The sequence below is a fragment of the Canis aureus genome, chromosome 4, assembly GCF_053574225.1.
Source record: "Canis aureus isolate CA01 chromosome 4, VMU_Caureus_v.1.0, whole genome shotgun sequence".
Lineage (NCBI taxonomy): Eukaryota > Metazoa > Chordata > Mammalia > Carnivora > Canidae > Canis > Canis aureus.
Window position 1 is genome coordinate 17242062 of NC_135614.1, and position 23081 is coordinate 17265142.

At 38.1% G+C, this 23081-nt stretch overlaps 1 long non-coding RNA gene across 2 annotated transcripts in view; it reads right to left on the reverse strand.

Annotated features, from left to right (window-relative positions):
• The window catches only part of LOC144311810 (uncharacterized), a 46855-nt gene extending 31241 nt beyond the window's left edge, over positions 1-15614 (reverse strand). The window contains exons 1-3 of one of the 2 annotated variants that reach the window (XR_013377324.1): positions 15312-15614; positions 15015-15136; positions 13377-13580 (exon numbers count right to left, since the gene is read on the reverse strand). This is a non-coding gene — a long non-coding RNA (uncharacterized LOC144311810). Of the gene's footprint in view, positions 1-13376; positions 13581-15014; positions 15137-15311 lie in introns of those variants that run through there. The other variant, XR_013377323.1, reaches the window with a different exon arrangement.
• Positions 15615-23081: the final 7467 nt, after the last annotated feature.

Genomic DNA, 23081 nt, shown 5'->3' on the forward strand with positions numbered 1-23081 from the left:
TATTTTAAAATGGATAATTCTAACTCTTATATGATATAGGAGTTCCCCATTTTGAAAATGGGGAAATGTGTGAATAGTAAGGTAATTGAGTAAAGAAGGGAGGTAGAAAAAGCTCATACTGTCTTGGTTTGGATTTTCCAGCCCAGAAGAAGACTCTGAGATAAAGATGGAAATTCAAGTAGTTTACTTGGGAGATGATCCTAGAAAACACTAATTAGGAAGTGGAGAAGGGACACAAAAGAGGCAAGGAAGCCAACAAAGAGTGAATCATCAAGCTATTTCCTCTGGGCAGCTAGGGCTCAACCTAGGGTCTCCTCCCAACTGTGGAGGAGTGTGAAACATTCTCTAGAGTTTATCCCATCTCAGGGGTACAACTGGGGTATTTACTGCTCAGCTTGGTTGTAGCTGCTTCTGAAGGTATTAATTCTCTGGTGCTTCCCAGGTGCTCTGCACAGCTTTCCCTTGCTAGGCAACCAGAAACACCCTCAGCATTGGAGTCAGCAACCAGAAGCCATAAAGAAGAATACAGAAGGATATGAGAGGACCTGACAGTGTCTGCTACTCTTAGGAAAACCTATCTCATTAACAATCAAATACATGTAGATTAAAACAATGAAATATTATTTTTGGTGTATTTTGACATAATTTTCACATATTAAGGTAGATTTTTTTTTTTTTTTTCCAGAAGGGAGAACGTTGGAAAATATATACTACTGGTGAGGCTAAAAGTACAATCTTTCTCGAAGGGCCATTTGGGATATAAATCAAAAGCCTTAAAAATATGCTTCTCTTTGATCCAGAAACTCTGCTTCTAAGAATGTATTCTGAGAGGATAATTAAATCAGTATGTGGTGTTCATTGAACCATTGGTTATAAAAGTGAAATAATCAGAAAAATCCAAATGTCCGATAATAAGTAATTAATTAAGGAAACGATCCATCCAATCCATTCATCCAGTGGAATATAATGGAGTCATTTGAACGGATAAAACAGAAATGGTTAACCTGGAAATATTTTCACAATATACTGACAAATGTTCAAATCAATGCTCTTGCACGTAAAAAATTCTGGAAAGATGACAACCAAAATGCAGCTATTGATAGGTAGGAATACAGATTCAAAAAATTGAATGTATTTTTATAATTTTCCAGTTACTTATAATAGTATTATAATATCTAATAACAAAGTTAAAGTTACTTTTTAAAAAAGAACATATAGTTTATGAGATTATTACATAAAGGCCACTTAGCATGCAAAAATGACACTTTAAAATTGCCAGTTGTGGGCAGCCCCGGTGGCGCAGCGGTTCAGTGACGCCTGCAGCCTGGGGTGTGATCCTGAAGACCCATGTCGGGCTTCCTGTATGGAGCCTGCTTCTCCCTCTGCCTGTGTCTCTGCCTCTCTCTCTGTGTGTCTCTATGACTAAATAAACAAAATCTTAAAAAAAAAAAAAATGCCAGTTGTATAAAATCAATGTAGAGTGGTAATTTGCTGTGAAAGCTACTTCTATGACCTAAAAAGCATAAGATATGCACGAATCTAATCTTTGAGAAATTTTTTATAAAATTAAAATCACTTGATTTTTTTCCTAGAAGAACATCACATAGCACTATCTCTTCTCTTTATACAAAAATATCGGTCATAGTAATTTTGACTTGAGTAGAGTTATAGCTCAAGTAATTTTGCAACTTGGAGGAAAAACTTATTATAGCAAAACCCAAAATTACAAGTAGATCATGTTTAAAAGTTTATGTATATCCTGTGGCTAGAAATGTGGAATAGCAATCAAGAATGTGTTTTCTCAAAAAAAAAAAAAAAAGAGTGTGTTTTCTCATAAGACGAAAAAGCTGTAGAAATAATGATGAACAAAAGGTTATGACTCTTTGTGGCCTAAAATCATCATTACATACATTATCTGATTTATTTTTCTCATCAAAACCTCTTTGAGGTTAGTACAATATTATTATCCCGTATCACAGAATGAAGCCCCTGAAGCCTGAGAAGCTTTAACTAATTTTTTTCTACCTCAGTTAAAAAAGCATCCATTTTAGGATACAGAGGTTTTCTGGTTCTTAAGTTGATTCTTTTTCTTCCATGCTACACAAGATTCAGTGACAAGGTCTGGCTCTTATCCCAGACTCTATTAGCTGGGTGATGGATGAACTCACATTCCCTCATTGGTAAAATAAGGAGAGTCATATGTATAGATCAGAGCACTTGTTTCCAAACTGTAGTGTACATGACAATCACTTGGAGGAATTGCTTTTTGCTTTAATTGAGGTATAACTGACATATAACATTGTGCACACTTAAACTGTACAGCTTGTTGATTTGGTAATTCTAGTGCTTGTTAAAGCACAAACTCTGAGTCTTCATCCCAAAGTTTATGAATCAGTAGGTTTGGGGTGGGGTTTGAGAATGTGCATTTCTAACAAGTTCTCTGGTGATGCTGCTGCTGGTGGTCCAGAGACCCCTCTTTGAGAACCACTGGCTTAGGATCTTTTAACTATTTCTCCTACTAAGAATTGGTTTTATCTGTCCATGGCATTATAACCACAATGTAGATTATAAATTGTGTGTGTGTGTGTGTGTGTGTGTGTGTGTGTGTGTCACACACACAGATATATACATATGTGTATGATACAGTTTTTTAATGTTTTGGTGGGGTCCAGAGCCAATAGCCAAGAAAGAATTCTTGAGATTTCTTTGGTGCAAAATGGTGGTTTTATTAGAGCAGAGGGACAGGACATGAGGGCAGAAAGAGCAGCTGCCTGGGATGGTGAGGAGCACTGATGTCATTCTCTGGGGTTGGGAGAAGAAAAGATAAGGGAAGTTCCAAAAGGATTTTTGTGTGTTAAAGAAGACTCAAGATCCTGAAAGAATGTTATGATCTTCCTATCTCAAGTACTTGTCAATGGGCTGCAGGTTGTAAGGAGATTTAATTTTAATCTGTTTCTTTCTGCCTTTGTTTCCCACATCATATATGTATACATATTTAATATATATTTGACCTATTTCGAGCTATACAGATATAGGTTTGTTTTTTATGTTTTTTAACTGACTCAGATTTTCCCCAAATTATTTATTTATTTAATTATTTAATATTTTATTTATTTATTCATGAGAGACACACACACACACACAGAGGCAGAGACTCAGGCAGAGGGAGAAGCAGGCTCCAGGCAGGGAGCCTGACAGACTCCATCCTGGGCCTCCAGGATTAGGCCCTGGGCTGAAGGCGGCGCTAAACTGCTGAGCCACCTGGGCTGCCGCTCCCCAAACTATTTAAGTCTTGTGTTAGAATTATGAATAATACCTCTACTATGAAAATTATTTGAGGGCACCTGGGTGGCTCAGTCGGCTAAGCGTCTGCCTTCAGCTTGGGTCACAATCTTAGGATCCTGGGATCAGCCTCCTTGGGGCTCCTTGCCCAGCATGGAATCTGCTTCTTCCCCTTCCTCAACCCCTCCCCGCTGCTTGTGCATGCTCTCTCAAAAATAAATAAATAATAAAATCTTTTAAAAAATTATTTGAGGTAATTATTTTGAGTAAGAGTATTATAGTATTGTCAAATAAACATAAGCTAAAGATCAACTTTGATTGTCTTCAGAAATTAAGAAAAAGGGGATCCCTGGGTGGCTCAGCGGTTTGGGCCTGCCTTTGGCCCAGGGCCGGGATCGAGTCCTGCGTCGGGCTCCTGGCATGGAGCCTGCTTCTCCCTCCTCCTGTGTCTCTGCCTCTCTTTCTCTCTATGTCTATCATAAATAAATAAATCTTTAAAAAACATTAAGAAAAGAACGAAGTGCCCACTCCAAGTTGCATGTTTCGTCCTCTCAGGAATGCAGTTTACCAGATTTTCTATATCATTCGGAATGAGAGGTGAACTATTATTGTTATGGAAACAGAAAACAAATAAAGCAGAAGAAACTGAAATATGGGCTACTTATTTGTTCCTCTCTTTTCTATCAACGGCTCTTGGAACTTCAAGTGATTGCACAATCTTGCCATGCTAGAAGCCATCTCAGTATTTGGGTCACAGACCACAGACTCTCTAAGAGAGAGGTTGACCTAGCAAGGGCCATAGAAGAGAACAAAGATTTCTGAAGCACCTTCCATGTGCCTGGCACTGTGCTAAGTGGTGGGGGACAGACTGTTGACTAAGATTCAGGCTTCAAGAAACTGAAAGTTCAGACAAGTGATCAGAAAATTATACTACTTCTGTGGTAAGCGGGATGAGACCTTCTGCCTATGAATTCCATGGTTCAAAGTAGAACTTCCTTTTGTTTGTCCTAAGTGCATGGGCTCAAGTTTCAAGAGAGAGAGACTCTCTTATCCTGGCAAGTTAAGGACAGGGTCATTTTTTTTTTTTTAATCCATATAAGTCATTAACTTTTGTATCTTTTTAGTGTTTACCTTTTTCAGACCAAGAGTATGGAAGCTTTTTATATTTTTAAGTATGAAAATAAACAACAGCTGCTGTTGATAATCCCATAGTGTGCTACATGGGTTTTCACCAGCTAGATATAAATCTGAAAATTGATGTTGTTTGCTTTTGGAGGCTGTTACCCTCGGTGATAGAAGACGAAACTGGCTGTTGAGGTTCAGTGGTTAGCCCCAGGCTAAATACCTGCAGGCCCAGCCCCACGAGATTTCAGATTTAGATCAAGGACCAGAAACTTGTGGTGCTTAGCCTTTTGCTCTGAAAGAGAATCAAGAGAGACCATGCTGACCCTTAAGGAGATCTGTAAACTTTCCTGCCTATGGATCCACTTCTTCACTAATATGCCTTCCTTATTTCTAATCATGGAGACCAGATAGCTATTTGAGCTTAACGTTGCTTCATTTTTACAATGACATGTGTTCTTTGTTTAGCTTCATTTTCTTTCACAGGGCTTTGGTTTGAAATAGCTCAGGAAGGGGATTTCATGTCTTGTAGCTATCTAATTTAGAATCGCCTTTCATTTCTCACAGTAATTTTAGCATAATATGTTAATCAAAGTTGTCTTATTTGTTTCCTCTTCTTATTTCTCTGTTTTCACATGACTTTGTTCTTTTTTGTCTATCTCTTGCACAAAGAGCCAAATAAAAACCCCACAAAAAAACATATAATTTGGACCAATTAAAATAACAAAAATGTTAGGACAATATGGTATTTATTTCTGAGCTTTCTGTACTAAAAATAATAATGCCTCAGATTTATGTTGCAACTCAAGGCACTGTTGCAGACATTTATCTTCCTATTATTCTCAGGAGGAAGAAATATTTATTACAATCCCAATTTCAGACATAGAGAATAAGTGGTTTGTCTGGAGTTTCAAAGTTAGTGAGTGGCAGAGAGTCTCCAGGTTTCTTGATTCTCATCCTAGTATTCTTTACTGTAGACTTTGTCGTTGTTAGTGTAAGAATATGCTTTTACGACATAATAATAGGCATTTAAAAAAACATTAGTTATGGATTATGTTTTATTTTGGCAGAAGCTCTATATAGGTTTTAACAGTTTCAAATGGACTCTGGCTTTATCTTTAAGTCAGTTTACAAAATTGCAAATGGCATGAAATTCTATGTAGTATTGGGGTATGGCGTGACGATTTGCCAACCTTGGTAGATGTGCCAGATACCTCTGGGGTTTTGTCCTTCACACTTCTTTATAGATTCTTGAAATATTCACATGGAGTAAGCCAAAGCTTGGTTGTAGCTTCCCAGCGGGTTGATTACTATCTTTTCAAAACAAGGGATTATGTGGAAAGTTTGAACATGGCTTATCATAGAGCATTCGCATTACATTGGAAGCATGAAACAAGGTGGTCCCAAACTTTCCTACTCATCATCCTGTCCTATCACAGGGCCTGTGCATTTCTATCTTCACTCCTTTGGGATAAGAGATCTATTGCTACCATTGAAAATAAATGCTATTCTGGTAAGGATTATCGATAGATAATAGTTAAGATTTTTGTGTTAATTTGTCACCTTAAATTTCATCTTCTGCATGGGCTTTGAGGTTGAGGAGTCTGGATAGGAAGAGGATCTACAGTTGAGAGGTCAGAAGCCTAGTGAACTCACTGGGCATCTGGGAGGTTAGAAGGCCAAAGGAAAGCTAGATGTGGAATAAGCTATAAATCATTCCCTGTTGGTCCATCCTACATTATTCACAGAAGGTCAAACAATTTGTGAAATGGGACATGTGCCCAATAGAAGCTACCATAAAGAGTTAAATCAGAATTTTTTTTAACCTAACAGAAGCTGATAAATTGTAACTGATTTTATTTTGAAGTAGATATAATCTATTAGTCTGTGTCATCATGGTGTGCAAGGACATTAAATAGTTAATTATGAAATATGAGATAGTATAATACATGAAAAACAATGCTTTGACCAGAATGGATATTTTAAAATAAACCTTGGTAAAATAGAGGCCCCTCCTGTCAAACCCCCAATGCAACTTCTGCTCCATCTAAAGAATATATCAATTCAATTCATTTTAATTCAAATATTTGGGGGTGTCCACTTTGTGCTGGAGCACCAGGGCTTCAGACACAGGAAGCCACAGCTGCTGCTCGAACTCAGAGGCAAATCCCAGTGTCTCAGAAAGCAGATTATAACTGGAAAGATCATGGGCAACCTTTGCCAGAGAGAGATGCAAAGTGCAAGAGGAACATTCCTTTTGTTTTCTTTCATTTGTAAAGAAAAAATTATCAATTTTTCCTACTTTTGCAGTATACATTGAAAGGGAAAAAAAAAGAAAAATGTATGTTTGACTAATCAACATGAAAAAAGATGCTCAACATTATTATTATTATTATTCATCAGAAAAATGTAAATTTAAATAACAAGATCTCACTACTCAAATGATAAGATGGCTAAAATTAAAAAGACTAAGGGAGGGCAGCCCCGGTGGTGCAGCGGTTTAGTGCCACCTGCAGCCTGGGGTGTGATCCTGGAGACCCGGGATCGAGTCCCGAGTCCGGCTCCCTGCATGGAGCCTGCTTCTCTCTCTGCCTGTGTCTCTGCCTCTCTCTGTCTCTCTTTCTGTGTCTCTATGAATAAGTAAATAAATAAATAAAAATCTTAAAAAAAACAAGACTAAGGGACACTGGGGGCAGAGGCACTCAGTCAGTTAAGGGTTCATCTCTGATCTCAGCTCAGGTCTTGATCTCTCAGTCATTGATCTCTCAGTCATGGGTTCAAGCTCTGCACTGGGCTCCACACTTGGCATGAGCCTACTTTAAAAAAATAATAAAAAATTAAAAAAAAATTAAAAGACTGATAATGCCAAGTATTTGTAAGGATGTGGAACAATTGGAGCATTCACCCATAATGACCCCAAAAATTCCACTCCAAGGCTTACATGTGAATTTTCCTACCAGCTTTATTCATGACAGTCCAAGCTGTAAACCCAAATGTTGATCAACAGGTAAATGTATGAAATATTTTGGTATATCTTCATTCAAAAGAATACTATTCAGTGATAGAAATTAACTATTTATGCAAGCCAGAAATGGATGGATCTCAAAAACTAACCAAGTTAGACACAAAAGAGTACATACTATATGATTCCATTTCTCTGAAGAAACAAGTGCAGTCAAAATTAATATATAATGGTTAAAAGTGTATCAATGGTTCCTCGAGATTGGCTGTGAGGGGCTTGGGGGAATTGACTGCAAAAGAGCACAAGGTAGTTTCTTGAGATGATGGAAATTGTATATCTTGGACTGGAGTGAGGGTATATGGTTATATACACTTGTCAAAAATCATCAGCCTATACACAGAAAATGGTATACATTTTATAAAAAGTATACTTCAATCAAGTTGATTTAAAAAGAAAAATACTCATATCTTTATTATGATTTAGCACTAAAATTATTTTTCACAAGATGATTCTTTTACAGAGGATCCAAATTAGTCTCAACATGGTACCCAAGCAGTGAGATAGGGAACACTTTTATTTTAGTGAAAAGTAGGGTGCTGATATTGGGGAAGCTGTTCTAGAAACTGCTATGAGGTGATTCTTTTTCAGTCAAGCATGGGTTAAGTATTATTTCTCTAGATTCAGGCTGTCAGGATTTGAACCTAGCTCACCATCTGCTAGCTAAGTCACCTTGGGACAGTTACTTAATTTCTTGAAGCATCAATTCTCTTATGTATAAGATAGGAAGAACAATGGTCTCCACGTTTTAATGTATGCAGAGATTGAATAAGACAGGTTATATAAAGAGTCTAGGATACGGGAAATGCTTCATAACTATTATTTATTATTTCTGGTTTCACTCTTTCTGGTACACTCTTTACATGAAGATCTGGAGAGGGGAGAACACAGTCTGTGGAGATACAAATCTGTTTTCTCCCTGGGTTTTGTTTTTCCTTCGTAATGTACTTAAGGCTCTCATGAAAGGAATATTGCTCATTCCCAGGAAAAGGATGGAGACTACGGACAGTGGGTTGAAACTAAGATATTGAACTCACAGAAAGCATGAGGCTGAGTTTCACAGCATTCTGTTTGTCTGATGGTTTTGAGCAACAGATGAATTAAATGGCAGGCGGCTGCTCTTCAGCCATGTACCCTGCTCCACCACAGCAAGTAATTCTGGACCACATTAGGCACAGGTGATAATAAAGCCCCACCAAATATTACTTCATGCCCACACTTAAAATCACAAATCAAGGATCTGTGAATCATCTTGCATTCTGATTTCAGGTTCTGGCATTCTATTTAACCTCAAACTACCTAATCCATTATATCCATTATATAATCCATTAATATAATCAATAAAGAATGGGGTGTATTTGAAGATAGTGTTATGGCTGTTAAGTTTAAAAATGTGTCTGAGGAATGCAATCTTCTCCTGCTTGTCTTATCTGCTTTTTGTTCAGGCATTTACAAATTCTGTTCAGATTCTTGGAGTAAAAGTGAGTAAGTGTATTTTTAAATTTTTCTGTGGAAAAAAATAATAAATGAAAACATTCTGGAAGATTCATTTATTCAGAATACTTTCCCAGTAGCTCAGTGTGTGTGTGTATGTGTGTGTGTGTTTGTGTGTTAGACATTTTTATGGAGTTATTTGGCAGAATTTTAAAACTCTGGGGTATGAAAACTATCTGATTATTTTCTTTGCTTTGAAAAATCTGACTGAGTCCTCAATTCTTGAAATCTTAAGATGAGTGCATAATTACCTTATAAGCCATTGTGCACATTAGTTTGCAAAGGAGAAAAGCCAGGGAATCAACTTTGCTTAAATGGAATGAACTTTCACAATTAAATCCTTTTTGGGGTGTGTGCTTCCTGAATCCCCAAGATGGCTATGTTCCCAAGGCAATGTGGAAAAGCAGAGGGGGTGTTGCAACACATCACCCATGAGAATGCAAATGTAGTCTGAATATAAAATTAAAGACATCTGTAGGAACAATGAAAATGTGTGACTTAACATCTAGTGTCCCAAACCAAGTGAAACACCCAGGTCTTGGCAAACTATATGTCATTAGTTAAGTGATAATGTGAAGAAGGCCTGAGCTAGTCCAGATTACCCCATGAGAAACTGATTAAGATTGTCCCATTTTATCCTTTATTTAAGAATAGATTTTTCTTTTTTTTAAATATTTTTTAAAAATTTTTTTATTTATGATAGTCACACACAGAGAGAGAGAGAGAGAGAGGCAGAGACACAGGCAGAGGGAGAAGCAGGCTCCATGCACCGGGAGCTGGACGTGGGATTCAATCCTGGGTCTCCAGGATCGCGCCCTGGGTCAAAGGCAGGCGCTAAACCGCTGCGCCACCCAGGGGTCCCAAGAATAGATTTTTCACATAAAAATATCCTATTGGTTGACTATTTCAAGCAATATTTGAATCATTTGACTGTTATCAGGAGGAAAAACACTAAACATAATAACTAAATGTTTGGGAAAACAGTTTAGTTTACTGTGAAAAAACACTAGACTGAGGTCTCTGGATACTTAGCAAAATAACTTTGACCTGCTATCAGAAAATTTTACTGAATATTAGTTCTGCTGCTAATGTTCATGAACAAATCACAGTAACTCCTTGCATTGTTTGTTCTTCTTGAAAGTAAGGGGGAGAGGGTTGGACCATCAGTCGTAAGCTCTGTAATTCTGTCCTGTCCAAACATAGATGGAATTTTCAAGATATCTATGTACAGAGAGGTACCTTTAAACTTCATGACTTTAGTGTAGTATCTCAAAGTTTTCACTAATTAATAATGTGATACTTAACATGTATGAAAATATAAGGAATTAAATGGTAGTCACATCATTATATAAACTGCTGGGTAAAGATGGTGGCTTCAGGACACACATATCACTTCAGTTCCTCATGAACTCCCACTTAAGCTACACATAGACTCATTTTTAGTTGAGGGCATAAACTTACAATGACAAGGAGAGTATGACTGTCTCCATAAACTTAACAGTGAGAGCCTACCTGCAAATCACACATAATAGACACTTCCTAGTTGGTCTCTTCTTTTTATGACCAGGCTTAGTTTGTATTTTGTTTCACAGCCAAGGGGAATCCATAGCAACAGCATTTGGGAAGCGTAAAAATAGATGCATGAGTGGGAATTGACAGTAAACCTGAGAAAGCCAAATCCTAAACTGATATTGGGAAAAGATGAGAACCAATTAAGTTTATACCAAACAATCCTGAAAAATCTCAACATTAATGGCACCAGTGTTGGGGGAGGGGCGGCAGGGGCCGGCAGGGGTGGGAGGGGAGGGTTGAGAGAGGGGAAGCAGAGGATTAGCTAAAGACTGGTAAGAAGCATTCAGATCCTAAGGCCCTCCCATTGCCAACCCAGCAGAGAACATGAGACAAGAAAAGAACAAGGGCTAGAGCTTCCAAAATCTGAATTAAAAAAAGTAGCAGTAGGAGAGGAAATGGAGAGGAGAGAATCGTCAAAGTAGTTCTAGAATGCTTTTCAGAATCAAAAGGCATGGATTTTCCAAAATGAAAGAGCCTAGTGAATTCTCAGCACAGGATTGAACAAGATTCATACTAAGGAACAACAACATTGGAAGCTAAAAGACCATCAAAAAATTCCTTCAAAATTCTGAAGGAAATGATTTCTAAACTAGAATTTTATATCCAGCCAAACTATTAATGAAGTGTCAAGGCAAGACATTTTCTTTTTTCTTTTCTTTTTTTTTTTTAAGGCAAGACATTTTCACACTCAAAACATTTCTCTCCCAAAAATAATTTATTAGAAAGTTGTGGGGTGTTATGTTCCACCAAGATACATGAATAAATGAAGAAAGAGGAAGACATAGGATACAAAAAACAGGATGTACAACTCAGGGAAGAGATCAAGGGACTCCCCAGGATGATCGTTAAGGAAGTTCCCCAGGTGACAACTGTACAGCATGCTTAAAGTTCACATTGGAGCAGTGTGATTCAGAGTCATATATGACATTATCTTTTTGACCTAAAAATGGCTAGGTGAGCCTGCTTATCTGTAATTGGCTTTCTTGGGTCATGTGCAGATAAATTTTCATTTTTTCTCTTCCTGCATGTCAGGTGAGGACACTTGTTCCCCCTGTATATATGTTCTATTTGGACCTGTTCCTGACAGCTAAAGGTTAACCAAGGTGAGATCAGAAGCAGCCAATACAGACCATATTTCTGCCTGATGTCCAGTACCTGGCCCATATGATGCCCTGCCAATGTCCCAATTATGTGAGTCCAGTGTTCCCTTTTCTAAAAAAGATTTTCTTTTATTTATTTATTCATAGAGACACACAGAGAGAGGCAGAGAAATAGCCAGAGGGAGAAGCAGGCCCCATGCAGGGAACCCAATTCAGGACCCAATCCTGGGACCAGGATCATGCCCTGAGCTGAAGTCAGATGCCCAACCACTGAGCCAGCCAGGCGTCTCTAGTCCAGTGTTTCTTAGAACTTACTCATGGCCTAGCCTGCTGTCTCCCCAAAGGACTTTGGTAAACTATCAATAAAAATAAAGCCAGACCAAGATCCAGAATCACCCTGTAAATATCCTTCTGTAAATTCCTCTTTTCCATTTAATGTTATTTTAATGAAACTTACCCATGTTGATGCATTTGGCTCTAATTCATTTCTTTTCACAGCTTGCATTCTATTGCTTGACTATACTATAATTTATTAATCTGTTCTTTTGTTGTTTGGACTTTTAAGTTGTTTACTATTTTGTTATTACAAACAATGCTTGTATGAATATTTTTGTACATGTCTTCCAGTTAATATGTAAAAGAGTTTTCTTTGGTATGTGCTTAGAGAGGAATTGCTGGATTATGGCATTTGTGTGTAACTTAATAGATATTTCCAAAACATCCTAGATAATGTTTCATCAAGTTTTACTCCCACCAGCAATGTATAAAAGTTTCTAGTGCTCTACGTTGTCACCAATACTTTACTTGGTCTTAGCAGACTTATTGAAGTTTGCTAATTAAGTGTGTATAAAATGTTTTCTCATTATGGTTTCCATTTTCATGTGACCAGTGAGGTTAAACATCTTTTTTTTTTAAATTTTTTTTTTTATTATTTTTTTTTAAACATCTTTTTGAGTTCATTGGCCATTTAGGATTCCTATTCTTTGGCTTGTCTATTCACCTCTTTTGCACATTTTTCTATTTAAATATTCATCTTTTCCCCTGGATTTGAGGAAATTATTTATATATTCTGGGTAATCCTTTGTTGATTATAGGTATTCTAAATATGTTTACCCAGAGTGTGGTCTACCTCTTCACTATTATTATGGTATCTTGTTTTGGGTAAACTTAAAAAAATTAAAGTATAAGAGATATATAGAGTACACAAATCTTAAAGATATAGCTCAATAAATTTTCACAAATAAATATACCATATAAATATGCATATAAATATATTATGTATCTGGATGCATTGTTAGAATGTGGTTAAATTAACGAATATTTTCCTTTATGGTTTGTATTTTGTGATTTGTTTAAGAAATCTTTCCCTATCACAATGTCATAAATACATTCTCTTATTTTTCTTCTAAACATTTTAGTTTTATTTTTTTTTTCATGGACCTGAAATATGTGTGTATATGTGTGTGTGTATACTTCGAAGTAGAGATCTAGGTTTGTTTGTTTGTTTCCATATAGATAATCATTTGTTCAAGCACTATTGATTGACTAGTCATTGCTACTCTCTAATCTACAAATCCACCATTTTTGTGCATCGAGATTCCATACATGTGAGAACCTAATTTTGAGGTACCCCACTGTGTCCACAGGTCTCTGTCTTGCTTTGCACCAATACTCATTATCTTAATTACTCTATCATAAGATTTAATACTGAGGAGAGCAAAAATTGCTCCATGTTTCTTTTTTTAAATTTTTTTAAAATTTTTATTTATTTATAATAGTCACACAGAGAGAGAGAGAGGCAGAGACACAGGCAGAGGGAGACGCAGGCTCCATGCACCGGGATCCCGACGTGGGATTTGATCTCGGGTCTCCAGGATCGCACTCTGGGCCAAAGGCAGGCACTAAACTGCTGCGCCACCCAGAGTTCCCATCCATGTTTCGTACCATATGCTCCCAGCTGGGGACTGAAGTATGAAAGCACAGAAGGGATCCTGCAAACCCAGGGTGGTGAGAAGAAACAAGGCTTGAGGGCACAAGGGTCTGGCCTCAGTTTCGTCTTATCTGCATATTTGATTTTGGGCAGGTCACACTTCTGTCTGGGTCTCAGCTTTTTCATTAAAAACATGTAAATTCGACTGACTCCATGAGGTTCCTTCTCACTCAAAAAGTCCTGACTCCATCAGATCTGTTTTTCCAGCTCTCCAAGAACCAATCCCCTGTGCCCAAATGAAAAGCAATGCTGTGGAATTTATCACTAGAAAAGGATGACTTTAACCTCCAATTTTTTGTTCTCATTTTCAAAGATTAAACTAGATTTTTTTCCCTTTTAATATCTTCTCAGATCTTGTCAACTATCTAAGCTCAGAAGAGCACAGCCACCATTGATTTCTCATAAATGTCTCATCTATTTCATTTTGTCTAAAACAACTTGGTTTACAAGTTTAGTTGGTCTCATTGGGACTGTAAAAATACCTCTTCCTCTTTCAGAATGGATTATTTTGAGTAATGATATAAACGAAAATCAGCATGTAGTTTTATCTTGGTTATTTTGAACTAGAACTACCAGAAGAAATGTTCCTGCCCTTATAAAGCAAATAAGTTCTATAGTGACATGCTGTAATGAGTGTTCTTTATTTTAAGATTTATATTCATTCATTCACATTTACAAAATAAATACTTGTTGGAGGGTAGATGTAATTATTCTTGCTACTGACGACAAAATTTTTAAAATATTCACTATGGACTTTCTTTAAAATATTATTTACCGGAAAATAATATTGGAAGTATGGCGAGACAGGTATCAAATCAGGATTATCTGCATTGGAAGGCATCTTACGGAGCCAGACAAATGTGCATGTTTTATTTATTTATTTATTTATTTTTTAATTTTTATTTATTTATGATAGTCACAGAGAGAGAGAGAGAGAGAGAGGCAGAGACACAGGCAGAGGGAGAAGCAGGCTCCATGCACCGGGAGCCCGATGTGGGATTCGATCCTGGGTCTCCAGGATCGCGCCCTGGGCCAAAGGCAGGCGCCAAACCGCTGCGCCACCCAGGGATCCCCAAATGTGCATGTTTTAAGTTATGAAAGGTAAGTTCAGGCAAAAGAAGAATGACTTGCCCAAAGATTCAACTTAGGGGATCTCTTCTGCTCTAGAAAACTCTTCTAGAGGAATTGATGTTTACGTGCTTTTCTCAAATTGTTTAATTACAATGTTATTCATACATTCAAGGGCAAATCCAGGTTTTGTGGCATCAAAGTAACTTAATTGGAGGAGGGGACTTTTTTTAAAGGACACAAAATTATAAATATAAAATTCAATATAAAAGGGAATATTTATTTAGAATAGAAAACCGATCAAACAAATTGCTGAAGATTTAGAGACTCTAGTACCTTTCTTCAGAGATATTTTTAGGTGACTTACCAGAAACACATACAGTAATGTTTCTAAGCGCAGTCTGCCTTCCCTTCCCCATGGAGGAGAGTCCACAACCCCTAGCAGCAACCAGCTTTTGTGGCTTCATCAGCTTCGTGGTAAATCTGCAACTACACACATTACACACACTATTTCACTGATGGTAAGACACAGCGTAATACAGACAATACAGGCATGTATATCTCATTTTTATGTCATAATAAAAGAAAAAAAGCAGATTTGTTATAAAGTGTAGTGGAACACATGGGCTTTAACTAAAAAAATAATGATAAGGAAAAATGATACCTTTTATTCATTGTCTGTTACAGTCCAGACTCTCCCTTGTTTTTAGATGAGGAAACAGAAGCTCATAGAAGTAGAGCAAGCTGTCCAAGGAGCTAGAGCTATTTGTATTCTATCACTCCAGCCTCCCACCAATGATTCCAAAATGACTCTGTTCAAGTGCTCTGTAGAGGGCCTACTGCAGGAGATGCAAAATGATAAATGAGGCCATTCCCTGGCAGTGGAGCTCAGAAGCACAGAATATTTCCCCCAAAGATACCAGACTCACATCCCTTTGGAAGCTTTCTTAACAAAAATAACAAACCACACAGCTGGTCGGAGGTAGAGTTTGGGTTATTTCCCAACATTTTAGTTTTAAATACATTACATAATGCAGCCTGCTGCAGACCAGCAATGCCAATGCATCTCCTCATGGCTTGTGATTTTATCCTTTTCGTCACTTAGTGGAATATAGTCATATATTCAGAACTGACAATTTCAAGGATATACCATATTGAATTTATCTGAACAAGCCATTTCAGTACCCACTTTCAATACGTGTGTGATGAAAAGTACTTAATTTTAAGACGTTGTATCTTATATGCCTGGTGTATAGGTTTAGTGTGCCCAGCGTGCAGTATGAGAGTTGGGAGAACTAGTCTCACTCCTGTCCTTGCTACTAACTACTTTTCTGCAGCTTGATGATTTCTTTCCTTTGGGTGCAAAATTGTTTAACCTCTTTCAATGTACCTCTTTCAATTGCATTCCTTGGTAATGAAATAAAAGTGTTAGAACTCTGAAATAGTCTATGATAAAAATTTTTTTTCAGAAGACTGATCTATGAAAATGATGCCAGCCTTATTCATAATGGGAGGGTTGTGGAGGTTACCTAGGGAACCATATGTGGCGAATGGAGATAAGTAATTTGGATAGCATGATTACCAAGGGATATCACTCAACTATTACAAGCACTTAACTAGATGTACATATGGCAGTGTGACTAGATATTAAAAAATATAGTAAAAAAAATATATATAGGAACGATCACTTTTACAGAATAATACCAGTTACATAAATTATAAACATGTATTTTTAATACAAAATGACAGTATGTGTTTTGCAAAGGTAAGTGGATATTCAAATACATATGTTAAATACATCAGGTGTCACTGTTAGGGCTGATATCGGGCATGGTGATGAAGAAGGAAGGGGTACGATGGTAGAAAGAAGAGCCTTGCACGGACCAGAGACTCTAGGGTGCTATGGAACAAAAGGCCTGGTTAACTCAATCGTGTGCACACACACAATTCAGTAATAGTCATTTGCTCAAGAAAGACTAGGGACTTATAAGACTCAACACCAAAAATATTGACTCAGAACAGTATGAAATGTAAATTTCAACCAACAAACATAGGCAGCATAAATCTTCTCATATAAATTCAAAATTACTGATAAAATTAGGAAAGGTAAACTTAAAGAAACAGTCAGAACTTATATATTAGACTCATGTCCTCAATTCACATATGTGAATATGGGTCAAATTTGGGTCTTAAAAAATTTAGAAGAAATCCACATGTGATAATAATGAAAGGTTACATATTCTCAGCATTGGACACTCACCAACTTCATTGTTTCTATCATGTTTGCTTTTTTCAGCCAGATTATTTTTGGCTCTACTTTCTCTGGCTTGCTTCTATGGGCAGTCCTGGGCTTCCTCTTCCTTTGGTTGCTGTCTTGGCATGAATATTATTGATATTTCTTTTAAAGAAGTAAATAGTTCTTGCTTTGGCCACACACAGTATAAATTCTCTCCCTTTCCCCTTGTCCCCCATCTCTGTCACACACACACACATATGCGCACACATCACACCACACAACTACTCTTAAGACATTTAATAGAGCCAACTCTACAATTAATGGCTTAAGAGTGATATTTAATACCAGGGTGGAAGGGGTGGTATAAATATGATAATATGGAGGAAAAATATTCCAGAGAATTCCAAGAAACTATTTGTTCCACAGGGAAAGAGATAACCAGGGACCAAAATTTATTACTTTATTATATACGCCATTCCCATAGCCCAAATCTAAGTATTTAAATTATATTACTGGGGCACCTGGGTGGCTCAGTGGTTGATTGTCTGCCTTTGGCTCAGGTCATGATCCCAGGATCCTAGGATCGGGTCCCACAGTGAGCCTGCTTCTTCCTCTGCCTATGACTCTGTCTCTCTTTGTCTCTTGTGAATAAATAAATCAAATCTTCCAAAAATAAATCATATTAGTATACATGATAGGTTTAGTATTTTACCTAAGGAAAAACTTTTGATGATCATGAATTCCCTTACGAGGTAGAGCTTGCACCCACAACTTTTTCTGTGACCACAACTCTTATTCTCTTATTAAGTGAATGTTGCTAATTTGTGATGGCCTGGGAAATGAAGACAGCAACTTACTAGAATTTTGTCTAAAATTAAGTTGAGGGATGCCCAGGTGGCTCAGCGGTTTAGCACCACCTTCAGCCCAGGGCGTGATCCTGGAGACCCTGCATCGAGTCCCATGTCAGGCTCCCTGCATGGAGCCTGCGTCTCCCTCTGCCTGTGTCTCTGCCTCTCTCTCTCTTTCTCTCTGTGTGTCTCTCATGAATAGATAAATAAAATCTTTTTAAAAAATTAAATAAATAAAATAAAATCAAGTTGAATAGTTTAAAGAACTTTCTTATGAATCATGCATATGCTCTTTAGTTCTTGTATGAGGAGACTTCAACCTAATTTGCTCAGAGATGGTCCTCTTTCCTCCTCTTCCAAACACCAATTATCTCTTAAAAAAAAAAAAAGATTTTATTTATTTATTCATGAGAAACACACAGAGAGAAAGGCAGAGACATAGGTATAGAGAGAGAAGTAGGCTCCCTGCGGGGACCCTGATGTGGGACTTGATCCCAGGACCCTGGAATCACGACCTGAGCATAAGGCAGATGCTCAATCACTGAGCCACCCAGGTGTCCCACCACTTATGTTCTGGATACTTGAGTTCAGCTGCTAACTGTTCTATACTTAGCAGGGCTTATCATGCTACCTTTTGTTTGGTAAAATATATTCTGCATTGAGTATCACAGTTCTTTACATTTTCCTCCCCATTTATACAAATGCTTCTATAGCCCAGCAATCATTCTGGGATAGCAAAGAATGTGTTGGGCTCTGGGAAGAAGAATGATTATCATGGAAGGTGATGGTTACACAGTCTCTCCTGTGCTCAACTTTTTATTGCTTAACTGCAGAGAACTGCCATAACTCTCTGTGAGCTTCTGGACTAACAGGGTTTTCTTAAAAGCTTTTTTTTTTTTTTTAACCTAACCTGTGTCTTCCCAACATGAACATAGGTGCATAATTCCACTTACGTTGTATGAAACAAGGCAAAGCTGTTGAGAACTCTTTTAAGTCATCACTAGGTTGACTCTCCACTTCCTTCCACTCTCCACCTTAAAATGCCCAACAGCCAAAAGACAAACAAATCATTCTTTTGGAATTATTCTTCTTGGCTTTGTAGTTAATGGAAAGAATGAATTTAAGAGCAATCTTGAAGGCTGCCAAGAAGACCTTAATTTAAGTCATGGTCATAAAATTTTTGAGTTAGAAGGATCCATAAAGGCTACTTAGCTCACTTTCTGGATTTTTCAGATGAGGAAACTGAGACCAGGAAAAGTTGAATGACCTGACAAAAATTACAATGTCAGAACTTGACGTTTTAAATGCTGGTAAAGCAGTAATTTTTTTGGCCATGATATCTACTGTGGGCTCTGAGATTTATTGTAAATTGTATCAGCTGGGTTTACCTCAGTTGCAAATGATTAAAAAAAACAAAAAACAAAAAACAAAAAACAAAAAACAAGACATCCAGAAACCTAGTCTAACTAATTTAAAGAAAAGAGGAAAAATTATTGGCTCATGTAATAAAGAGTCTAGGGGGAAGTTTGGCTTCCAACATCCTCCAATCCAGCAGCTCAAATAATGTCAACAGAACCCATTTCCTCTATCTGCTTCACTCTGTTATTCTCTGACGTATTCCTCTTCCATATGTGAAAGATGGTGGCAACAGCTCCCAACTCAATATCCTCTCAGATTCTATCCTCTCAAGTTCGGTAGGAAAGAGCCAGGAGCTCCTGAAGTAGACTCATATCATCATATTGGCTCTAATGGGGACTATGTGGCATTTCCATAGAAACCACAGAGACCAGGAGAAACATGATACATTGATTGGCTTAGGCTTGTGTCACATACAGTGAGAATCAGTACACAAATTATCTGAAAAAGTTAATAGATACATGTTACTTGTTATTTTCTAACAATTATATAGCCCCTCTCTGCCAGCTTGTTCTAAGAACTTTACAAATATTAACCCATTTAACCATCTTAACAACCCAGTGAGATAGGTACTGTTACTACCTCTATTTCAGAAATGAAAAAACCAAGTCACAGAGGGGTTAAGTAATATGCCCAAGATTATACAATCTGTAATCTACAGAGTAGCCCCAATTCCATCTGAGGCAATCTTGCTTTTGAATATCTGCTTTCCCATTGTGTGCACTTTATCTAATACAGCTATCTTCTTTTTTAAAATATTAATTAATTAATTAATTAGAGAGAGAGAAAGTGAGTGTGAGCATGAGGGAGGGGCAGAGGGAGAGGAGAGACAGAATCTTAAGCAGGCTCCACACTCAGCTCAGGGTAGACCCCTACTTGGGCCTCGATCTCATGAGCCTGTGATCACAACCTGAGCCAAAACCAAAAGTTGGACACTCAACCAGCAGAGTCACCCAGGTGCCCCTCTGGAACCACCATCTTCTTAACCACAACAGTTCACTAGGCTGAGACTATTATTTTTCTTCCTTCTTGTCATGGGGAGACTGATGGACAAGAAGAGTGAGTATAAAGAAGGTGGCCTGCTAGGGTCTGAGACAAGGGATAGATCCAGCTCAGGATAGGAAACAGTTCTGGGCTTCCTTTTCAAACAGTCTTTTGGGCTCTTGTAGAATGAGTTCACATGCATACTACATTTGCTAATTCTGGGAATGAAATGATCTGCCAATAAGCTTCTTGGAGATGGATGACTTTTTAAATGTCAAATGCAACATTGAGCCGTTAAATTGTGCTGTTTAAAATGTCAGGAAAAACCATTATTTTTGCAGACAGAGCTTCAGTGTGGTCTGATTTCAAGTCTGTGGAATGAGTCCTGTCTTTGAGAAGAATCCTTCTTTTCTTATTTTGAAATGCTGCTATTGTTTTATCTAGAGAAGAGTAGTCTGAGAGGCATTTCTGGCCACTGAGCCCAATCTAGCACCGGCAGATGGCTGAACTCTGACAAGGTGTTTCCACCCCTCACTAGCCTAGTCCTCTCAGAAACTGGGCCAACAGCTCGCCACCGTCCTGCCCTCTTCCCACCTTCTTCCTGTAGGAACTCCCTCTCCCAATATGGAACTCTGGGTAATATTTCCTCTAGAATACTTTCCAGTTATGTCGTTTTCAACCATTTTTCTGCAGACCATAGTGGGGATTAGTAGAGTAAAATTTACTCCTCCAAAGAATAGTATAGTTGAATGCCTTAGAGTACATTCAGCTATACCAGGGCAAGTACCATATGTTGACCAGTCCCAGTGGAGAGCTAGAGCTTTGAAGCTTTGGGTCTCTTTCTCCATACCTGTCATTTTCATCCAGGTATTGTCACATGATTAGGAGCCAGAATTAAATCCCCAGAAAGTAATCTCAAGTTTGAGTGATATGTGTGGAAGTGGGTGAGAGAGAGGTCAACTAACTCCCCTTGTTGCAGCGGGGCTGGGAGAGGCAGGGATGAAGCTGCCTCTATAATCTGTGGCCCTGTGGTCTGATGAAGCACTGTTTTGGTACAGTCAGCTCCTCCTCCTCTGGCTTTCTCCTTCATCATGACCCAGCTTGATCATCTCAAATTGTTAGGTTGTAGGAGATAACTCCCAATCCGTCTCCGTATCTGAAATTATATGGTAAGGCCTACCACATAATTTACGAGAAACACAATTAATTTGGCCTGTGGTGGGGGGGTGGGAGGGGAGAACCTCTGTCTTGACAGTGTGGGAGACTGCCATCTTGTGTCTACCAAGACTCAGTATGAATATATTATTTTACATGTTCTATATCATGACATTTATAAAGCCCTTTAAAGAGGGTGAACAATGTGGCATGAGCCCCAAAGCACTGCGTTGATGCGGAAAGGCCCAGTTTTTAGCCTTAACTCTAGAACTATCCAGCTTGCTCATACTTAACAAAGAGAAATTTTTCTGATCCTTTTTTTCTCGTGCGAAATGAGGAAATAAACTAGATACATTTTTAAGATGTGTTTCCTACTTGAAGAGTCATAGCTGTATCTCTGAAGTCAGAATAAAGAAAATATTAACAATTGTTTTCTATCTGCACAGCCTTGGAAATGTAAATGAATATTTGTCCCTGTGTAACAAACAGATAAGAGAACTGAGACACAGAGACATTTATAGCTCATCTACCATCAAACCCTGAGTCCTTCAGAGAGCTTCTGTTCCCTTGTGTGATACTTTGTCTGTGAGTCACTGACCTACAACACACAGGCCATGCTGGCTCTTCCACTCTGGGAGTAACATGGTAAAGTCCGTGGGTACGAACAGCTTGGTTCCCAGATCCCTCAGCTGGGAGATGATATTTAGAATGATGGCTTAAAAACAATTCTGACCAAGCAAAGCATTAGTCAGCTTGGGAAAAACTTTATGGCTTGGGAGGAACTTCTCGGGGAGGGAGAGGTAACAGTACATTCTATTCATCCCAGGAGGACCATTTGCCATAAGTCAGTCAGGGAGGAATTTGTTTCCACACAGAGAGAAGGGAAGAAGTGAGGAAAAGCGAATCTGACCGGAAGTGAGAAGACTTCATTTGCTCCTGGTCTAACTCTGCCAAACACTTACCACGGGACAAAGCACACACCCTTTCTGACCTTAACTTTTTCGGTCTGTAGAATGAGAGGGTAAGACTAAATGGTCTCTAAACTTCTCTAAGCTCTGACGTCCACCTCTGTGTTAGAGCCATGATTTGGAGGCTTCTTAATTTTCAAAACAAATCCTAAAGGAACCAGAAGGATCTCTCCCCTTTTGTCTTCTGCCCTGGCTTTGTGTTCTTTTTAGCTTATGAACACCTTCCTATGAGTTCCCTCAGCACAGCCTGATTTGTACTATTGAAGGTGATTCCCCTCTCTTCTGTGCTGGGTTCTTGGCAAACAGGTTCCAAGTCATTCATTTCCGGGTCCCTCTAGCACTCTGCCTTTTGCTTGCTAGAATTGCATATCCAGGAACTTGCAAGTCTGCAATTGCTCCGTCTTTCGAGTGTTACAATTTCTTAGATTTTGAATGCTAAGTATTTAATAATTTCTTGTGCAACTTTTGTGGCATGCTAGTGAAACGCGGATATAGAACTCTTTTATTTTGGTGTACAGTCGTTGGTTGAGAATTAATTTTTTCTCATTAAGGGGGGAGCAACTTACCTGTGCATATGATTGCATGTACATATGATTTTCTATATACATTTTCTCCTGGGCCAGTACATATTTTATTGGCTTAAATAACTGAACGGGTTTTATATTTGTTTTTACTTTTTGTGTTATACTTCTGGGGACAACTATCTTCTAGTCCTTCCTACTCTTTGCTTATTATTATTATTATTTTTTAATTTATGATAGTCACACACACAGAGAGAGAGAGAGAGAGAGAGGCAGAGACACAGGCAGAGGGAGAAGCAGGCTCCA